Consider the following 22,520-nt stretch of genomic DNA (forward strand, 5'->3'; position numbering starts at 1 on the left):
TTCCCCCCTCCTCCTTCTCCTCCTCTTTCTTCATTATGAGGCTGCATTGAATAGTTCTGATTTTCTTGCTTTCACTATTATCTATTTGCCAACAGAGATTGCATAGCTAAGCCTATCTATTTAAGGATGCTCAGACTCTAATGCATACCTTTAACACACATTTTGTGAGGTGGAGCAGTTCAGAGACATGTGGCCCAGGATCATTATAATGTGAATGTGGGTTATTGGAGGCCATATTTCCAATCTGTAATGCTTTTAAATGTTCTGGAATGGAGCCTATCAGATGTAAGATTCCTAGTGAGATATGACTGAACACAGAGTTTACCCATTCTTAAAAACCGAGTATCTACAGACTCTTATCCTGAGTACACAAAGTATAAGTCAGGGGTTATTTACAACTTGGAATGTAGTATTGACATTTTCAAGTGCCCATGGAGGGAGTAAAATTGAAAAAGATATTGCCTTAGGGAATATTCTTCCACATGACATTGAACCTCAAAGGCTGACTGCGTCTCCATCTTTTCTTATTTAACTTCTCTACTTTCAGTTTTTCACTTGATCTGATTATTTATCATAAATTATTTTCAGTTTCTAGAACTAATATCTTGAGATTGCAGCTCAGGTTCTGGCAGTACATGTAAACACATCCCTGCAGTTGGAGGCTGGGAACCTTTAGAGCGTGCAAATCAAGGGCTGCCCATGTCTGTGAAATCCATGATGGCTCTGTTATTTAGTCTTCAACAGTGTAGCTATGGATGAATCACGGCCCTTAAGAAATTCATTTCAAAGAGTACCCTCAGAGATTATTATTCCGTGAAAATGATTAGTCACTAAAAAGGGAAAATGTTTATTGGACAGCCATTGAGTGCTTATTACAGCACGTTATATGAGAATTAGGGTGTAATAATCTTTAGACTTTAGTACAGTTCTGTTTACCTTATCCTGTACCTCCATGAAGATAGATCAGTTAGAGCATCTCCAGTTGATGATGGCACAAAATGCATCACTTGCATTCATCTATAAAAAATTTGGCGGCTTATTCAGGTGTTCAAAGATAAGGTGTGAACTTGATAGTATTTACAATTGTCATGAACAAAGCTCTAGATGCATAACTTGAAGGTGAGTTTAACTTTATCAAGCTACATGGTTAATATCAGGGAGAGAAGAGAAAGCAAGTACAGGGAAGGAGTGTAATTTGCATGTAGATTCCTGTGGATGGTCCAAGACTGGCCAATAAGGGCCAGACCTATAATCTTTTTCACATGATAAGGGGAAGGCACTCATTGGGAATTTCTTCCTTTCTACTACTGTATGGTCAGGTCATTTATAACCTATCTTACACATTCTGTTTTTATCAGTGGTTCTGAGACTTAGCTTAATGTAACATACTGGGGAAGAAAATAATTAAACACGTATGAAGTAAACCACATTGGTACAAGTATTGGTTAAATTGGTAGCCTAGTATAGGAGGTACCACCTACATTCTGATTAGGTTTGAGATTTGTTCCACAGATGGTAAGTAGTTCATGCCTTGAGAAATTCCAAATCCTAAGAGAACTTCATCTCCACAGCCAGATAGCTAAAGCAAGATTCATCTTGTCTCTTTAGAATATCTTTATTCCTCTCAAGGACATTACATAGAGATTGAAGCATTGATAGTTTTACTTGACATGAGGGTGTACTGTGACAGCAATGAGGCAGTCATACAGCCATTAAATGCATGGAGTCAGATACTTTGTTCAGTAGTATGACCCATTAGGAAGTGTTGTAGACAGACATGGTACTTCTCAAGCTTCTCTGTGCCCGGATCTAGATAAAGGCTTTGCTGCCTTTCTGCAAGCTCAGGGTGTGTGTGATGGCTGATCTTGGTTGTCAACTTGGCTACAAGTAGAATCAACTTAAACCCAAGTGTCTGGACTATGTTTTGGGGTGACAGCTAACACAAAGGACATAGAAGAAGAACGACTTGGTTTTTCCTGATGGCTCGTACTTTTGCTGGCAAGTTCAAGTATTTTATTGCTGAGACATGCATTCTTTGTAGTTCAAATCTATCTCTTATTACACAATCATAGACTGCAAACCAGATTATGGTTGTTTGGATGAGAATGGGCTCTATGGGCTCCTATTTTGAATATATGGTCTCAATTTGAAGGAACCATTTGAGAAGTAGTAGTAGAGGTGGTCTTTTGTTAGAGGTATGTCATTTAGAACAATCTTTGAGGTCCAAAATAATCTCAACATCCTCAGTTAGCATTCTCTGTCTCCAACTTGCAGAACAAGATATGACCAGTTCCTTTTACCAGCTCTTTACTCTGTAACCATAGATTCTGACCCTCAGAAATAATAAGTTAAATATTACGTGCTTTCTTCTATTTGATCTCGGTGTTTTATCTCAGCAATAGAAAGAATTGGGACTTACATATATAAGGTCCCATGTCTCCAAATTGTAAACAAGACTTCATTCCCTGTCACAGTTCAATTGAGATCTGTTCTCCCTTCCTTTACATTTTCAAAGGTCTAAGCTGTGGGACTCAAGGGGAACAGTGGCCTGGATTGTTGGTGGTAAGACGTTTGTTAGAAGGTTTATTGTCAGTGTGGACAGAGAGACAGACAGGCACATAGATAAATTATCCTAATAGGGTCTCTGAGGAGATTTCTAGTCACAGTGCCAGAGACAAACAACATATGGTAGGGACTCCAAAAAAGAGTCTGGGCTACATGGCAGAATTGTGCATCTCTTCTCAGAGATCTCTGAAGAGGTTTCAGAATGTCCTTCTGCTTGTTCTCACTGATTTCCTAGAAGGTAGTATGGAAAATGTGGAAACAGGCATTGTGACCACAATCACCCTTTTGATTTTTCTAAGCCAGGTAACATATAAATTCTCTTCCTCAGATGAGAAACTCAGTCACCAGGAAACATGCTACCTAGAGATTCATGGACAGTGGTACCAGTAATGGTGAGACAAGGACTCTCATTATTTATGACAAGGACTTCAGGTATTGTGGACAGGACAACAGTTTGCTAAGATGTCTACCAGATTTCCAAGACAAGAAATTATATCTGAAACTCTCGTTTTTCAGGGTGAGATGAGGGAATGTAGAGAGCTGAGTTGTTGGGAGCAGAGTCCTCTGCTTTTCTGGCTTGTGCATACATCAAAAGAAGTTGACCTAAGCCTCCCAGTGCCTACTACTTTATCATCCTCTTGCTGAGGATGATATTAGCGACATGTAGAGGATGGAGCAAATGTCTCCAGCTGCCTTTATTCCAGTGAACTCTTTCCTCATCAGGGTCTTCCTGGAGCTCAACTCGTGAGTTGTAGGAAAGACAGCCAGCAATAGTTATGACTTGCTGCCAAGCCAATTGTCCTGATTCCACTTCAAGGGAGTAGTAGAAAATTGAGATTGCTTGGTAGCCTCTAGATCTCAGTGACAGTCCTGTATTTTTCTTTTTTATGGATTCCAAATAATTTTCAGGTCACGTTCTATAACCCTCACTGTAGGACCAAAGGAATTCTAAAGGGAGAGTTTTGTGCTCCTCACTTTAGCTACCATGCATTTGAGAAAGAAAGACACAAGAACCTGCCATTTCTCTAGGTAACTAGCTTAGGAAATTGAAAAGCTGAGGCACTAATGCCTCCCAGAGGGGCTGCTTGTTTCCCAGGAGGAGATTTTGAGTAGTTCTAGCAGCTTGTCAGTCCCCTTTCAGGAGAGGCTAAGATAATGATGGCTGTTGATAAGCAGGCCTATGCCTGTACCAGACTGCTCAATTATGCATAGTTCTCACTGTGGTGTAATGTGGATCATTAGACCTCTAAATTTCTTCCCTTCCTGGTTTGGCTACATTGAGTAAACCTTTCTCTGCATTTCACTATTCCTTAACTATTTAATAGACCTTTTAGGGCTTCCAGGAACTTTTAGGGATGTTAGGCCCAGCCACCTAGTTGAGCAACTCTGAACACTGTGAGCATAAATATCTAGTTCGGATTAATATCACATGTCAACAAGATAGGTTTCTCTATTATACTGTGTTTTTTACTAATACCTAGGTAGGCTAAAAAATTAATGGAAAGGAGTTTATTTAGCTCACTGCTTTTTCAAATTCAAAAGTAGTATCAATATTAGTTGACTTCAATGAGGAAGTTTTGGTAACAGAGTGGTGTGTGTGTGTGTGTGTGTGTGTGTGTGTGTGTGTGTGTGTGTGTTTGGAAGAGTTTCAACATCAAACCATGGGCAGAGAACAATCAGAAGCTGAATTTGTAACAACGCACCCTTAAAATATCTCAGTCCTGCCATGACAGCTACTTTTATCCATTTATGAGAGCAGATCCTGAAGTGTCATTAAGCAGCAATTCTAAAGGATTGTCATTTTACAGCATCATCATACTAGGGATAAAGTCTAGTACAGGAAACCTTTGCTGAGAAACCATTCATAAACATGGAGGTTTATCTCCAACGGTGAAGAAACAGAAACTCGGGGAGCTTATTGTACTTCAGGTATTATAGCTGTTATGTAGATAGAGGAAAGTTCTGAATCCTCTTTGGGTTCCTGATTGCTAAGCCTACATTACTGAAATAAAGAATTGAGCAGAATGGCTGACTGGCATAAAGTAGTGGTCAATATATTTAGGGGTTGTTTTAAGTAGATGCCTCTATTTTACAGGTGCATTTGTTTAGAGGAGAATGTGTGTGTGTGTATCTGCATGTGATCATGTGTATATGCATTCTTGGGGAGGCTAAAGATTGTTCCTTGGGAGACATCTACCTTGTTTTCTGTGACAAGGCCTTTATTGTCCAGAATCTTTCTGAGTAAACTAGGCTGGCTCTCCATATTACCCTAGTGAATTCACACATTTCCACCTTGCTACACTGACTTTACCGGTGTGCACCACCACACCAGACACACTCATTTACCTAGCAACTGAGAATTAAACTCAAATGGGTATGATCATGGGGCTAGGACTTTGTGGGCTGAGAAATCTATAATGTGTCTCTTTATTGGTGATAGTGCCATCTTAAGCAACACAAAGTAAAAACACTAATAAATAATACAATAAAATTCCTTAAAGTGCACTTTTGAAAGGACACAAGGGGTCATCTACATTTGGAGGATTTTTCCAAACATGTCTGATCATTAGACTAATATAGCTTTTAATTATTTGTACATGTAAAGTGTATCCTTTCCCTTAGGGCAAAGGAAACTATATTTGGATAAAAACTTGCTGTTATGAGAATGAACTAATGAAATGAAAAAGCAAAACAAAGCTCCATTGTACAGAACAAATTGTTTCCATTTTCAGCATAAAATGCATTTTTTTCTATTTTTTTTTTTCGGAGCTGGGGATCGAACCCAGGGCCTTGCGCTTGCTAGACAAGCGCTCTACCACTGAACCAAACCCCCAACCCCATAAAATGCATTGTTAAGCAAGTGTATACTTCTGAAATAGTCGTTTACAAAGGAGAATGAATCCACATTTTAGTGAGAAGACGACCATTCAAGTCAGGTGGTGTACATTAGCAAGCGGTGCAGGGGCTGGATGAGGAGGTTCAAATACCTCCCCTGCTTAAGTCAGGGACATTGTGTAAATACAGTCTCCTGGAGGAGGAATCCCTGACAAAGTTGGGCTTTTGTTATGTTTGTTGTTACGTGAAAATGCATTCTAACCACCTCTGACAGGACACCAAAGTAAAGATTCTGTTGTGCAAGGAAATGTTTATGAATCCTTAAAGCCCACCAAGGAACCAAATGCAATCTCCATATGGTCTCTTTACTAAACCTGGAGCTTCTGCTCCCCACCAACCCTGACAGAGCAGGAAGATGGAGCCATGAGCCTAGTTTAAGCAAGAATTTATAGAGACAAGAAGATGGTATCTAGCTGGATAAACATCTGATGAGGGGGGAGGCATTACGGCCTTTAATAAAATTGGCTAGTACTGGTAGTCAAACCATTAACTTAACTTTTGCTTTCCTCTTGCATGTATATATGTGTATTTTATATTATATAAAATAACATCAATACACTTGAAATGTTATCCTACTTTCTAGTTTCCCCTCTTCAAAGCCCCTATTGTACCCCCGACCCCCAACTTCTATAAGGGAGCTCCCTGACCCACCTACCCACTCTTTCCTAACTGCCCTAGAATTCCTTTACAATGAGGCATCGAGCCTCCAACTGACCAAGGGTCTCCCCTCCCATTGATGCCAGATTAAGCAATCTTCTGTTACAAATGCAGTTGGAGCTCTGGTTCCCTCCATGTGTACTCTTTGCTTTGCGGTTTAGTTCCTGCGATCTGTGTGTCTGTGTGTATGTGGGATTGGGGAGGGGGGTCTAGTTTGCTGATATTTTTGTTCTTCCTGTGAGGTTACAGACACCTTCAGCTTCTTCAGTCCTTGTCCTAACTCCCCCATTGGGATACTTGTGCCAGTTCAGTGGTTGTCAGCTAGAGTATCTGTGTCTATATTAGTCAGGCTCTGGCAGAGCATCTCAGGGTACTGCTATAACAGCCTCTTGCCTGCAAATGCTTCTTGGCATCAGCAATAGTATATGAATTTGGCATCAGCAGATAGGGTGAATTCCTAGGTGAGGGAATCTCTGGATAGTCGTTCCTTCTGTCTCTGCTCCACTCTCAGTTCCTGCATTTCCTTTGGACTGGAATTTTTTTTCTTTTTGAGTTGGGTGGGAGGCCCAATCTCTCAACCAGGGGGCTTTGGCTAAACTCTGAATATGGTCTCTACAGGTACTTTCTCCCCTTACATTGGTTATTTTAGCAAATTTCATCTCCATTGGGTCATGAGAAATTATTACTTTCCTGACATCTGGGACTTTCTAGTGGCTACTCCCAGTTTCTCAACCCCACTGCTTCAGACCTCTGTTGAATTCTGACCCAGAAATATTCCTGTGTAGGAGAACTGCAGGGAAAAATGAAGAAGAGACTAAGAATAGAGGAAAGGCAGCCCAGTGACCACAGTGACTGCTGGAGGCCAGCCACAGAGTGGGGACCATGACAGGATTGTAAATTAATTAATTAATTAATTATTTAATAATTATGGTATGTGCTTATAGAATGGGAGTATTTGTTCATTTCCACACTAGCAGGAAACATAGAAGCTGCAAAGGACAGATCACATTAGAACACAAGTTGAATGCATAAATGCTGATTTGAAAGCAGCAGCAGAAAAAAGAATGTCACATGAAAGTTTAAAACCTAAAGCCAGACCCTAGCAGTACAACTCCTTAAAAGACCACAAACCCTAATCTTTCCTAAAGGGTCCAGTAACAAAATAAAAAGTTCTGTAAAACTCTAATCCAAGAGAAGCCAGAAAGTTACCAAGATCTTCAGTGTATAGAGGACTACAAAATAACACTGTTTTCTGAACACATAGAAATTGATTTCATAAATTCATAACAAATGAAAAAGTGTATAGGATGCGTGCTCGCTTAATCAAGACTAAATTTCAGCATAGATATTTCAGGGAGCTTTGAAGACACTCCAATCGCTAGAAAATGAGGTACTAGCAGTTGATGGCTACTAGGAGGAGAATAAGTTCTTTTCAATGTGCAGAACATGGTCAGTTAACCACCTTTTTAAGTGACATGCACACAAATAAGTATAGATGAGTATCATGAGGTGTATTAGATACTATAATTACAAATTTTGGCAGTTAGGGAAGGGAAAAGATACCTAGAAGGAGTGTGAGTGGTAAATGTGATGAAAATGCATTGTACGAAATTGTCAAACAACTAAAAATAAGAAATATGTTGTTAATAGTCCCTTGAAGTTGCAACAGATCTGAGCCTTAAATGATTCTTAAAATCATTGCAGTATATTTTGAAAAACGATTTTTGATACTTTATTAATACATGTTAAATGAAAAAGAGAAATGAAAAATACCAATATTGGCACTGGAGTAAAGATATGTCAAGCATGACTTGTAATGGCTGTGGTGAGGTTTTAAAGGGGATTGCAATGAATTATGACATTGAAATCTTTTAAAAGAGAAACAAAAAGATTTATATTTAACTTCTACTCAGATCTTTTTCATTTGCTAGCATGCTGTGGAATCTTATGGAGAAATAGGAAGTTACCCATAAAATTGTATTTAGCCATCTCATTAGAAATCTCATTGTCTGCACAAGGTGTGCACTTGTAGCAGCAGATGGGCTTGCCCTCTAGGGTCACTTAACTGAATCCAGGCCCACAACTATCACTATAATACAGACTGAGGGACCTAAGAATAATGAAAAAAAGTGTCATCTAATGTTCAGTGTTTTATTAAAAAAATCATAAAAACAGAGTTTTGAATATTATGCAATGAAGGGTGGAGTATTGTTATTAACACCTAGAGTTACTTAAAAGATTGTGTGGAGTAATGCAGGATGAGGAACTGGGGCTAGCCACCAATAAGTCCCAGATGTCAGGAAAGCAAAAGACTCCCAGGACCCAATGGGAATGACATTACTTCAAATACCCAACAAAGCAGAGGGAGAACCTATAAAGACTGTATCCAGAGATTACACATGGCTCCTGGTTGAGAGATGGCGCCACCACACATTTTGAAAATATTGACATAGAATTGCTCCTGTGTAAAGGAAATACAGAGACAAAGAATGGAGCAGAGACTAAAGGAAAGGTCATCCAGAAAGTGCCTCACCTAGGAATTCATTCCATGCAGCTACCAGACCCTGACACTATGGCTGATGCCAAGAAGTGCTTGTTGACAGGAACCTGATATAGCTGTCCCCCAAGAGACTATGCCAGACTCTGATTCCTATACAGCCAAGCATCTGACGGGGAACACAATGAAGGAGATAGTGGAAGGACTGTAGGAGTGAAGAGATTTCAACCCCATAGGAAGAACAACAATATCAATCAACCAAACAACACAGAGTTCTCAGGGACTAAACTACTAACAAAATAATACACATGGAGGGATCTCTGGCTCCAGCCACATATGTAGCACAGGATGGCCTTATCTTGTTTCAGTGGGAAAAGAGGCCCTTGGTCTTCTGTAGGCTTGATGCCCCAGTATAGGAGAATGCCATGTCCTGGAGGAGAGAGTGAGTTGGTGGGTAGGTAGGGTAGTACCATCAAAGAAACAGGGGAAGGGAGAATGTTATGGGGGCTTGCTTATCGGAAACTGGAAAGGGGAATAATATTTGAAATGTAAATAAATAAAATAAACAATTAAAAAATTAAAAATAAATTAAAGAAATAAAAGATTATACCTTTAGAAGGCAAATGTGTTTACATTTTCATCTGAGAATTAGCATAGTGTTAAAATAATTTGGAATCTTAATGAGTTAAGGACAAGTTTATGAAACATTGTTGATTAGGAACATGATATACAAGGCCATGTTGTCAATCTAGTATAACACTAACTTTGTATTTTCTGAAACCTGTGTTGATCATCTTAACATCCACTATTATGGTGAATCTTGACTGTTAATTTGAGAAGATTTATAATTATCAGTGAAACAAATAAACGTTTATCTGTATGAAGACATATACTGACAAATTTAGCTATGGTGAAAAGGGTCAGTTAAATCTTAAATGTCACTATTTACTGTACAAATGTCACAATTGTAGAGGAGAGAGGAGAGAGCTGCAGTTTTCATTGCTTCCTGCATTCAGAGGATATTATACCTTCAGAACCCTCTGACATTTGAAAATCGCATATTTTCTCTTTTTTGTAGTTCTTTTTATTTTCTTATAATTTTTATTATATTTTTTCATCTTTATTAACTTGGGTATTTCTTATTTACATTTGATTGTTTCTCCCTTTCTCGGTTTCCGGGCCAACATCCTCCTAATCCCTCCCCCTCCCCTTCTCTATGGGCATTCCCCTCCCAATCATCCTCCCATTACCACCCTCCCCCCAAAATCATGTTTACTAGGAGTTCAGTCTTGGCAGGAACAAGGGCTTCCCCTTCCACTGGTGCTCTTACTAGGCTATTCATTGTTACCTATGAGGTTGGAGCCCAGGGTTAGTCCATGTATAGTCTTTGGGTAGTGGCTTAGTCCCTGGAAGCTCTGGATGGTTGGCATTGTTGTTCATATGGGGTCTCAAGCACCTTCAAGCTCTTTCAGTCCTTTCTAAGATTCCTTCAACGGGGGTTCTGCTCTCAGTTCAGTTGTTTGATGATGGCATTTGCCTAGGTATTTGCTGTATTCTGGCTGTGTCTGTCAGGTCAGATCTACCTCGGGGTTCCTGTTGGCTTGCACTTCTTTGCTTCATCCATCATATTTAGCTTGGTGGCTGTATATATATGGGCCACATATGGGGCAGGCTCTGAATTTTCAAATTAATGCCCCACATTCTTAAATTGTTCAAGTTATTTGAAGTTATGATTAAACATTGGATGACATAGGACATAATAAGACTTGAAAGACAATTTATCCATGCTAATGGAGTTATTTTATACCTATTGAAATAGGCTGGAGCATGTGAGTACTTATTTCCTTTTTGTTAACATTTTATCGGAAGTTATTGAAACTTTCAGGGATGCAGACTTCATGATGAAATTATGGCACAGTGGTTGGGAATTGATATATTATGTTTCCTCAATGCCAGGTTTCTTTCTTTCTTTCTTTCATTCTTTCTTTCTTCCTTCCTTTCTTTCTTCCTCTCTTTCTTTCTTTCTTTCTTACTTCCTTTCTTCCTTCCTTTCTCTCTCTCTCTCTCTCTCTCTCTCTCTTTCTTTCTACTGTTAATATGAGTAGATATAAATATTTTATTCCTTTTACTATTCCTGTCTCCAGTATAAGCATTTGTTGTCGTGCTTCTATCTTTTCTAGGCTCAGATACTTCTGGAAACATAAAGCAAAATATAATCTTTATTCTAAAAGTCATTCTGGTCATGGTACTTGACCATAAAATAAAAAATAAATTTCAGGCAGTCCAGACTGTGCCGGGATCTGAGCGAACTCAGTCAGAGTGCTCCCTGTATGCAAATCCTGTGAGAGGGAGAGCTGGACATTCAGAGGGGCAGACATGTCTAGGAAACCAGAGAATACTCTCTGCCTGCATTTCTGACCTAGTGCCATCTGGGCCCCTTGTGCACAGGGACCCAGGAGAAGTGGGGGCAGGTCCTTCTGTTTTCTGCCCTTACAAAGAGCTGAAACCCAGCTCCAAGGAGTGACTTCAGGCCCAAGACCAGAAGTAAGACCAACGTTTCTGCCCCAAGTGGCCTGCCTTGTGTACTCAGGGCACACAAAGTCAAAATTCCTCTGGGACCAGATCTTTCAGGTTTCTATCTGGTGCCCAAAACTCACAGATCAAGGCCCACAAGTCCCTGCTCCCAAACCCCGTGGGAGAGAGACCTGATTGCCTAGAAGTGTGTGCAATTCTGAGACTGTAGTGCAGGAGAGACCACCACTTCTGCCCACCTTTTCCCACATCCTTGGCCCAAGAGGAAACTGAATATTGCCTCTGGGCATGGGAAGTTAGGAGAAGTCAAGCTGCAGGAGCCCTGTGGTCCAGACAGCACCCAGATATGAGCAGAACAGGTCATAGAGCTCTCTCAACACAAATATCGTGGGAGGGAGAGCTGGACTTTCAGAGGGTCATACATGACTGGGAAACCAGAGGAGACTACTCTCTGCCCACATTTCTGACTCTAGAAGAAAACGCTTAGCACAGTCTGGGACCCCTGCACACAGGGACCTAGAAGAAGTAGGGGCAGACCCTTATTATTCCTGCTCACAGGGACAGCTGAAAGCCAGTGAACAGGAATGACTACAAGCCTGAGAGCAGAACACTCTGTTCCCATAACTGCCTGAAAGAAAACAGGAAAACACGTCTACAGCACTCCTGACACAGAGGCCTATAGGAAGGTCAAGTCACTGTCAGAAATGGCAAAACATGGTAATACCAGAGGCAACCTGATGGTGAGAGGCAAGCACAGTAGCACAATCAACAGAAACCAAGACTACATGGCATCATCAGAGCCCAATTCTCCCACCAAAGCAAACAGTGAATATCCAAAAACACAATAAAAGCAAGATCTAGATCTAAAATCACATTTCATCATGATGATGGAGGACATTAAGAAAGACATACAGAACACCCTTAGAGAAATTCAGGAAAACACAAGTAAACAAGTAGAAACCCTTGGAGGTAAAATGCAAATATCCCTGAAAGAATTACAAGAAAACACAATTAAACAGGTAAAGGAATTAAAAATGGAAATGGAAACAATAAAGAAATCACAAAGTGAGACAACACTGGATATAGAAAAGCAAAGGAATAGACAAGGAACCGTAGATACAAGCATCACCAAAAGAATGCAAGAGATAGAAGTGAGAATCTCAGGAGTAGAAGATTCCATAGAAATCATGGACACAACTGTCAAAGTTAATATAAAACGGAAAAAGCTACTGGTCCAAAACTTACAGGAAATCCAGGACTCAATGAGAAGATCAAACTTAAAGATAATAGGTAAAGAAGAGAGTGAAGACTCCCAACTCAAAGGTCCAGTAAATATCTTCAACAAAATCATAGAGAAAAAGGCCCTAACCTAAAGAAAGAGATGCCTATAAACATTCAAGAAGTCTACAGAACTCTAAACAAATTGGACCAGAAAAGTAACTCTTCCTGTCACATAAGAGTCAAAACACCAAATGCACAAAACAAGGAAAGAATATTAAAACAGTAAGGGAAAAATGTCAAGTAACGCATAAAGAAAGACCTATCAGAATTACATGATATTTCCCACCAGAGACCATGAAAGCCAGAAGATCCTGGACAGATGTCATACAGACCCCCAGAGAACAAAAATGCTAGCCCAGGTTACTGTATCCAGCAAAACTCTAAATTAGCATAGATGGAGAAACCAAGATATTCCATGAGAAAACCAAATTTACACAATATCTTTCTACAAATCCAACCCTACAATGGTAAAGCCCAACAGAGGAAAGCAAGCTACCCCCTAGAAAAAGCAAGAAATGAATCTTTCTGCAACAAAACAAAGAGAAGAGAAGCTTACAAACATAATCTCACCTTCAAATATGAAGAAAACCGGAAGCAACAATCACTATTTTTAATATCTCTCAAGATCAATGGACTCAATTCCCCAATAAAAAGACATAGATTAGCAAACTGGATATGTAATGAGGACATGGCATTTTGATGCCTACAGGAAACACATCTCAGAGAAAAAGACAGTTACTATCTCAGAGAAAAAAGGCTGGAAAACAACTTTCCAAGCAAATGGTCTGAAGAGGCAAGCTGGAGTAATCATTCTAATATCGAATGAAGTCAAATTTCAACCAAAAGTAATCAAAAAAGATACAGAAGGAAACTTCATGTTCATCAAAGGAAAAAATCAACCAAGATGAACTCTCAATCCTGGAAATCAATGCTGCAAATAAAAGAGCACGTACATACATAAAAGAAACGTTACTAAAGCTAAAAGCACACATTGCACCTCACACAATAAAAGTAGGAGATTACAACACCCCACCCTCATCAATGGAGGGATCATGGAAACCGGAATTAAACAGAGACATAGACAGACTAACAGCGGTTGTGAACCGAATGGACTTAACAGTTATAGAACATTCTATCTTAAAACAAAAGGATATACCTTCTTCTCACCACCTCATGATACTTTCTCCAAAATAGACCATATAATCTGTCACATAACAGGCCTCAACAGATATAGAAATATTGAAAAAATCTCATGTGTCCTATCAGACCACCATGGGCTAAAGCTGGTTTGTAATAAAAATAAAGAAAGAATGCCCACATATACATGGAAGTTGAACAATGCTCTACTCAATGATAACCTGGTAAAGGAATAAATAAAGAAAGAAATTAAAGACTTCTTAGAATTTAATGAAATGAAGGTACAACATACCATTATGGGACACAATGAAAGCTGGGCTAAAATGAAAACACATAGCTCTGAGTGCCTACAGAAAGAAACAGGAGAGAGCATATATCAGCAGCTTGACAGCACACCTAAAAGCTCTAGAACAAAAAGAAGCAAATAGACCCAGGAGGAGTACAAGGCAGAAAATAATCAAACTCAAAGCTGAAATCAACCAAGCAGAAATGAAAAGGACTATACAGAGAATCTACAAAAGCATAAGCTGATTCTTTGAGAAAATCAGCAAGATAGATAAACCCTTAACCACACTAATCAGAGGACACTGAGCATGTGTCAAAATTAATAAAAGCAGAAAGGAAAAGGGGACAAAACAGAATCAGAGGAAATTCAAAAAAATCATCAAATCCTAGTACAGAAGCCTATATTCAGCAAAACTTGAAATTCTGGAAGAAATAGACAATTTCCTAAACAGATACCAGGTACTGAAGTTAAATCAGGAACAGATCAACCACTTAAACAACCCCATAATTCCTAAAGAAATGGAAGCAGTCATTAAAAGACTCCCAACCAAAAAGAGCCCAGGTCCAGATAGGTTCAGTGCAGAAATCTTTCAGACCTTCATAGAAGACCTCAAACAAATGTTATCCAAATTATTCCACAGATCTGAAACAGCAGGAGCACTACTGAGTTCCTTCTATGAAGCCACAATTACTTTTGAACCTAAACAACACAAAGACGCAACAAAGAAAGAGAACTTCAGAGCAAATTCCCCTTATGAATACTGACACAAAAATACTCAATAAAATTCTTGCAAACCAAATCCAAGAATGCATCAAAACAATCATCCATCATGATCAAATAGGTTTCATCCCAGGCATTCAGGAATGGTTTAATATATGGAAAAAAATCAACATAATCCACTATAAAAACAAACTAAGATTAAAAACCACATGATGATTTCATTAGATGCTGAGAAAGCATTTGACAAAATTCAATACCCCTTCATGATAAAAGTCCTGAAAAGAACAGGAATTCAAGGAGCATACCTAAACATAGTAAAAGCCATATGCAGCAACCAGTAGCTAACATTAAAATAAATGGAGAGAAACTTGAAGAAATTCCACTAAAATCAGGGACTAGACAATGCTGCCCACTCTCACCCTACTTATTCAATATAGTTCTCGAAGCCCCAACCAGAGCAGTCAGACACCGAAAGAAGATCAAAGAGATACAGAGTGGAAAGGAAGAAATCAAAATATCTCTATTTGCACATGATAAGATTGTATATTTAAGTGACCCAAAAGTTCCACCAAAGAACTGCTAAACCTGATAAACACCTTCAGCAAAATGGCTGGGTATAAAATTAACTCAAATAAATCAGTGGAGTTCCTTTACACACACACACAAAAAAAAAAAAACAAAAAACAAAAACAAAAACAAAAACAAAAACAAAAAAAAACAAAAACAAAACAAAACAAAAAAAAAACAAAAAAAAAACAAAAACAAGTAAACAAGCTGAGGAAGAAATTGGGGAAATGCAAACATTCATAATAGTACTTAATAATATAAAATACCTCAGTGTGACTTTAACCAAGCAAGTGAAAGATCTGTACAATAAGAACTTCAAGTCTCTGAAGAAAGAAATTGAAGATGATCTCAGGACATGGAATGATCTCTTTTGCTCAAGGATTCGCAGGATTAATACAGTGAAAATGGCCATTTTATGAAAAGCAATCTACAGATGCAATGCAATATCCATCAAAATTCCAATCCAACTCTTCATAGAGTTAGCAAGAAAAATTTGCAAATTCATCTGGAATAACAAAAAATCCCAGGATAGCTAAAACTATCCTCAACTATAAAAGGAATTCTGGGGGAATCACTATCCCTGAACTCAAGCAGTATTACAGAGCAGTAGTGTTAAAAACTGTATGGTATTGGTACCGAGACTGGCAGATAGACCAGTGGAATAGAAGTGAAGACACAAAAATGACCCCACACACCTATGGTCAATTGATTTTTGACAAAGGAGCCAAAACCATCCAATGAAAAAAAGATTTGCATTTTCAACAAATGGTGCAGATTCAGCAATGGAGGTCAGCATGTAGAAGAATGCATATCGATTCAGTCTCCCTGTACAAAGTTTAAGTTCAACTAGATTAAGGATCTCCACATCAAAGCAGATTCACTCAAACTAATAGAAGTAAAAGTGGGGAAGAATCTCGAACACATGGGCACTGGAGAAAATTTACTGAACAAAACACCAATGGCTTATGCTCTAAGATCAAGAATTGACAAATGTGAACTCATAAAGCTACAAAGTTTCTGTAAGGCAAAGGACACTGATGTTAGGGGAAAACGGCAACCAACAGATTGGGAAAAGATCTTGACCAATCCTTCAAATGGTAAAGGGCTTATATCCAAAATATAGAAAGAACTCACGAAGTTAGACTCTACGGAGACAAATAACCGTATTAAAAATGGGGTTCAGAGGTAAACAAAGAATTCACAGCTGAGGAATAGCAAATGGCTGAGAAGTACCTAAAGAAATGTCCAACATCTCTAGTCATAGGGAAATGCAAATAAAAACAACCCCGAGATTCCACCTCACACCAGTCAGTATGACTAAGATAAAAATCTCTGACAACAGCAGATGCTGTGTGGATGTGGAGAAAGAGGAACACTGCTCCATTGCTGGTAGGATTGCATACTGGTACAACCGTTTTGAAAATTAGTCTGCAGGTTCCTCAGAAAATTGGACATTACACTACCTGAGGATGCAGCTATACCTCTCTTAAGCATATGCCCAAAAAATGCTCCAACATACAACAAAGACACATGCTCCACTATATTCATAACAGCCTTATTTATAATGGCCAGAAGCTGGAAAGTCCCCATCTGCCCTTCAACAGAAGAATGGATACAGAATATGTGGTACATCTACACAATGAAATACTACACAGCTATCAAAAACAATGACTTCATGAAATTAATAGCCAAATGGACGGAACTGAAAAATATAATCTTGAGTGAGGTAACCCAAACACATAAAACCACATATGGTATGCACTCATTGGTAAATGGATATTAGCCCAAATGCTCAAATTACTGAGGATTCACAGAACACATGAAACTCAAGAACGATGACCAAAATGTGGATGCTTCACTCCTCCTTTAGAAGGGGAACAAGAATACTCTTAGGGTGGGATAGGGAGGCAAATTTTAGTACAGAGACTGAAGGAACGCCCATTCAGAGCCTGCCCCATATGTGGTCCTACATATACAGCCACCAAACTAGATCAGATGGATAAAGCAAAGAGGTGCAGGCTGACAGGAACTGGATGTATATCTCTCCTGAGAGACACAGCCAGAATATAACAAATATATAGGTGAATGCCAGCCGCAAACCATTGAATTGAGAACAGCTGCCCTGTTGAAGGAATCAGAAAAAGGACTGAAAGAGATGAATGGGCTCGAGACCCCATATGAACATCAATGCCAACCAACCAGATCTTCCAGGGATTAAGCCACTACCCAAAGACTATACACGGACTGACCCTGGGCTCTGAATTCATAGGTATCAAGGAATAGCCTAGTAGGGACACCAGTGGAAGGGGAATTCCTTGACCCTGCTATGGCCAGACCCTCAGTGAAAGGGATTGTTGTGGGGATGTCGGTAGAGGGAGGATGATGGGGAGGGGAACAGTCACCTATAATGGGAGGGGAGGAGTGAGGGGAATGTTTGCCTATAAACAGGGAAAAGTAATATCTTTTGAAATGTAAATAAGAAATATCCAATATAATAAAGATGGTGGAAAAACTTAAATTTCAATATTGTTTCATTATATTAATCCCACATGAGAGATCTTTTTCCAGCACATTAATACATGAGTCATTTGGAGATGGAAATTTCTTCTTATCATGTGTCCAATCCCTAATTTGTGACAAATAAAGGAAACCTAATCCTCATATGAATAAACAGTGGGGGACTTATTGACCATTATATACTTCCATTGATCTGAATCATGGAACCCGAGTAGTCAGTATACTAGTATGGTATTTCATACAGATACTGGAATTATAAAGGAACTTGAGTCAAGTATCATTATATCAGAAAACATAATTGTGTTAGCACAAAGCATTTAGATAATGCATAACATACCTTTGAAAATATTTCTGGCCATTGAATCATCTGTTCAGATAAAGACAACTGTTGACCCTTGGGAGCATTTGCAAAAAAGGATCCCATTTCACTTCTAGTCCAAGACCCTTTGGTAAATCCAAAGGTTAAGAATATCATATTCTGCATCATTGTCTGTCTCCAATCTAAACTCCTATTGGCTCTTACATCAAGGTCCTTCAGGAAATTGTTAAGCTGAAGATAAACATAATTTTATATTACATTGTGCCCAAGGGGCATAACAAGATGTGGGTTTTTGAATGTGCCTTACTGTTTTTAACTTCTGATTTGACCATCAACAATAATGAAGCTTCAAGTATTGTTGAGTAAGTGACAAGCTGAGTGTATAGAATATCACTTTGCTTCTTGATTATTGATCTTTAAGTGACAATTTTGAACCAAGCTCAAGTAAGCAATTGGTGACAAATGACCCATGAAAAGCTCAAATTTCTTGAAACCTACCCACAAACATTTGCTTTCAGAATATCTTCAGAGGTTCAGTGTCTAAAATGAGAGTGGTGATATTTAGAAATTAATTAAGGGCATCATTTAAGTATAAATCAACAATCAGTGTTTCACATAAATGTTTCTGTTTCTATTTTACTTGTAAGAAATATATAAAGTGTTATTTTTATTGTAACTATTATCATGATTAGATTATAGAGCTATAAATTGATGAAATGAATTTAAGGTTCAAGAAGGAGATTTGCTTCTAGTAAATATACATCTTTTCACAGCAATGTATTATTGAATCTGCATTGATGTCTAAATAAGGTTAGAAACACAAAATTTTCTGTAACTGTGGACAACATAAACTGATTTTTTAAGACATAAGTTAGTGTCATTGAAAATCTCATATGTTAGTGTGGTGCCAATAAAATACATAGCAGTTATTACCTGCCACAGGGGAAAAACATTCCTTCTCCTTTTTCATATAGCTGCATTTGAACTTGATGAAATCTCATATCATGGAGGCTGTGCACTACAGCATACACACCATTGTAAATACTAATGCTCTCTTCACTCATGGCTACATCAAATATATGACGAGGTAACACACCCAAAGAAGTGTTGATTTCACAGATGAAATGATCATGTGGTTCTGTTCTTTCAGTTTGTTTTTATAATGGATCACGTTGATGGTTTTCCGTATATTAAACCATCCCTGCATGCCTGGGATGAAGCCTACTTGATCATGGTGGATGATTGTTTTGATGTGCTCTTGAATTTGGTTTGCCAGAATTTTATTGCGTATTTTTGTGTCGATATTCAAAAGGGAAATTGGTCTGAAGTTCTCTTTCTTTGTTGGGTCTTTGTGTGGTTTAGGTATAAGAGTAATTGTGGCTTCGTAGAAGGAATTCGATAGTGCTCCATCTGTTTCAATTTTGTGGAATAGTTTGGATAATATTGGTATGAGGTCTTCTATGAAGGTTTGATAGAATTCTGAACTAAACCCGTCTGGACCTGGGCTCTTTTTGGTTGGGAGACCTTTCATGACTGCTTCTATTTCCTTAGGAGTTATGGGGTTGTTTAACTGGTTTATCTGTTCCTGATTTAACTTCGATACCTGGTATCTGTCTAGGAAATTGTCCATTTCCTGAAGATTTTCAAGTTTTGTTGAATATAGGTTTTTATAGTAAGATCTGATGATTTTTTGAATTTCCTCTGAATCTGTAGTTATGTCTCCCTTTTATTTTCTGATTTTGTTAATTTGGACGCACTCTCTGTGTCCTCTCGTTAGTCTGGCTAAGGGTTTATCTATCTTGTTGATTTTCTCAAAGAACCAACTTTTGGTTCTGTTGATTCTTTCTATGGTCCTTTTTGTATCTACTTGGTTGATTTCAGTTCTGAGTTTGATTATTTCCTGCCTTCTACTCCTTCTGGGTGTATTTGCTTCTTTTTGTTCTAGAGCTTTTAGGTGTGCTGTCAAGCTGCTGACATATGCTCTTTCCTGTTTCTTTCTGCAGGCACTCAGCGCTATGAGTTTTCCTCTTAGCACAGCTTTCATTGTGTCCCATAAGTTTGGATATGTTGTACCTTCATTTTCATTATATTCTAAAAAGTTTTTAATTTCTTTCTTTATTTCTTCCTTGACCAGGTTATCATTGAGTAGAACATTGTTCAATTTCCACGTATATGTGGGAATTCTTCCCTTATTGTTATTGAAGACCAATTTTAGGCCGTGGTGGTCCGATAGCACGCATGGGATTATTTCTATCTTTCTGTACCTGTTGAGGCCCGTTTTTTTGACCAATTATATGGTCAATTTTGGAGAAAGTACCATGAGGAGCTGAGAAGAAAGTATATCCTTTTGCTTTAGGATAGAATGTTCTATAAATATCCGTTAAGTCCATGTGGCTCATGACTTCTCTTAGTCTGTCGACATCACTGTTTAATTTCTGTTTCCATGATCTGTCCATTGATGAGAGTGGGGTGTTGATATCTCCCACTATTATTGTGTGAGGTGCAATGTGTGTTTTGAGCTTTAGTAAGGTTTCTTTTACGTATGTAGGTGCCCTTGTATTTGGGGCATAGATATTTAGGATTGAGAGTTCATCTTGGTGGATTTTTCCTTTGATGAATATGAAATGTCCTTCCTTATCTTTTTTGATGACTTTTAGTTGGAAATTGATTTTATTTGATATTAGAATGGCTACTCCAGCTTGCTTCTTCTGATCATTTGCTTGGAAAGTTGTTTTCCAGCCTTTCACTCTGAGGTAGTGTCTGTCTTTGTCTCTGAGGTGTGTTTCCTGTAGGCAGCAGAATGCAGGGTCCTCGTTGCGTATCCAGTTTGTTAATCTATGTCTTTTTATTGGGGAGTTGAGGCCATTGATATTGAGAGATATTAAGGAATAGTGATTATTGCTTCCCGTTATATTCATATTTGGATGGGAGGTTATGTTTGTGTGCTTTCATTCTCTTTGTTTTGTTGCCAAGACGATTAGTTTCTTGCTTCTTCTAGGGTATAGCTTGCCGTCTTATGTTGGGCTTTACCATTTATTATCCTTTGTAGTGCTGGATTTGTAGAAAGATATTGTGTAAATTTGGTTTTGTCATGGAATATCTTGGTTTCTCCATCAATGTTAATTGAGAGTTTTGCTGGATACAGTAACCTGGGCTGGCATTTGTGTTCTCTTAGGGTCTGTATGACATCAGTCCAGGATCTTCTGGCCTTCATAGTTCCTGGCGAGAAGTCTGGTGTGATTCTGATAGGTCTGCCTTTATATGTTACTTGACCTTTTTCCCTTACTGCTTTTAATATTCTTTCTTTATTTTGTGCGTTTGGTGTTTTGACTATTATGTGACGGGAGGTGTTTCTTTTCTGGTCCAATCTATTTGGAGTTCCGTAGGCTTCTTGTATGCCTATGGGTATCTCTTTCTTTAAGTTAGGGAAGTTTTCTTCTATGATTTTTTTGAAGATATTTACTGGTCCTTTGAACTGGGAGTCTTCACTCTCTTCTATACCTATTATCCCTAGGTTTGATCTTCTCATTGAGTCCTGGATTTCCTGTATGTTTTGGACCAGTAGCTTTTTCTGCTTTGCATTATCTTTGACAGTTGAGTCAATGATTTCTATGGAATCTTCTGCTCCTGAGATTCTCTCTTCCATCTCTTGTATTCTGTTGTTGAAGCTTGTATCTACAGCTCCTTGTCTCTTCTTTTGGTTTTCTATATCCAGGGTTGTTTCCATGTGTTCTTTCTTGATTGCTTTTATTTCCATTTTTAATTCCTTCAACTGTTTGATTGTGTTTTCCTGGAATTCTTTCAGGGATTTTTGTGTCTCCTCTCTATGGGCTTCTACTTGTTTATTTATGTTTTCCTGGAATTCTTTCAGGCATTTTTGCGATTCCTCTCTTTAGGCTTCTACTTGTTCTCTAAGGGAGTTCTTCACGTCTTTCTTGAAGTCCTCCAGCATCATGATCAAAAATGATTTTGAAACTAGATCTTGCTTTTCTGGTGTGTTTGGATATTCCATGTTTGTTTTGATTGGAGAATTGGGCTCCGATGGTGCCATGTAGTCTTGGTTTCTGTTGCTTGGGTTCCTGTGCTTGCCTCTCGCCATCAGATTATCTCTAGTGTTACTTTGTTCTGCTATTTCTGACAGTGGCTAGACTGTCCTATAAGCCTGTGTGTCAGGAGTGCTGTAGACCTGTTTTCCTCTCTTTCAGTCAGTTATGGGGACAGAGTGTTCTGCTTTCAGGCGTGTAGTTTTTCCTCTCTACAGGTCTTCAGCTGTTCCTGTGGGCCTGTGACTTGAGTTCACCAGGCAGCTTTCTTGCAGCAGAAAAGTTGGTCTTACCTGTGGTCCCGAGGCTCAATTTCGCTCGTGGGGTGATGCCCACGGGCTCTCTGCAGCGGCAGCAACCAGGAAGACCTGTGCTGCCCCTTCTGGGAGCTTCAGTGCACCTGGGTTCCAGATGGTCTTTGGCTTTTTCCTCTGGCGTCCGAGATGTGTGTGCAGGGAGCAGTCTCTTCTGGTTTCCCAGGCTTGTCTGCCTCTCTGAAGGTTT

This window comes from Rattus norvegicus, chromosome 4 (genome assembly GCF_036323735.1).
Source record: "Rattus norvegicus strain BN/NHsdMcwi chromosome 4, GRCr8, whole genome shotgun sequence".
In the NCBI taxonomy this organism is placed as follows: Eukaryota; Metazoa; Chordata; class Mammalia; order Rodentia; family Muridae; genus Rattus; species Rattus norvegicus.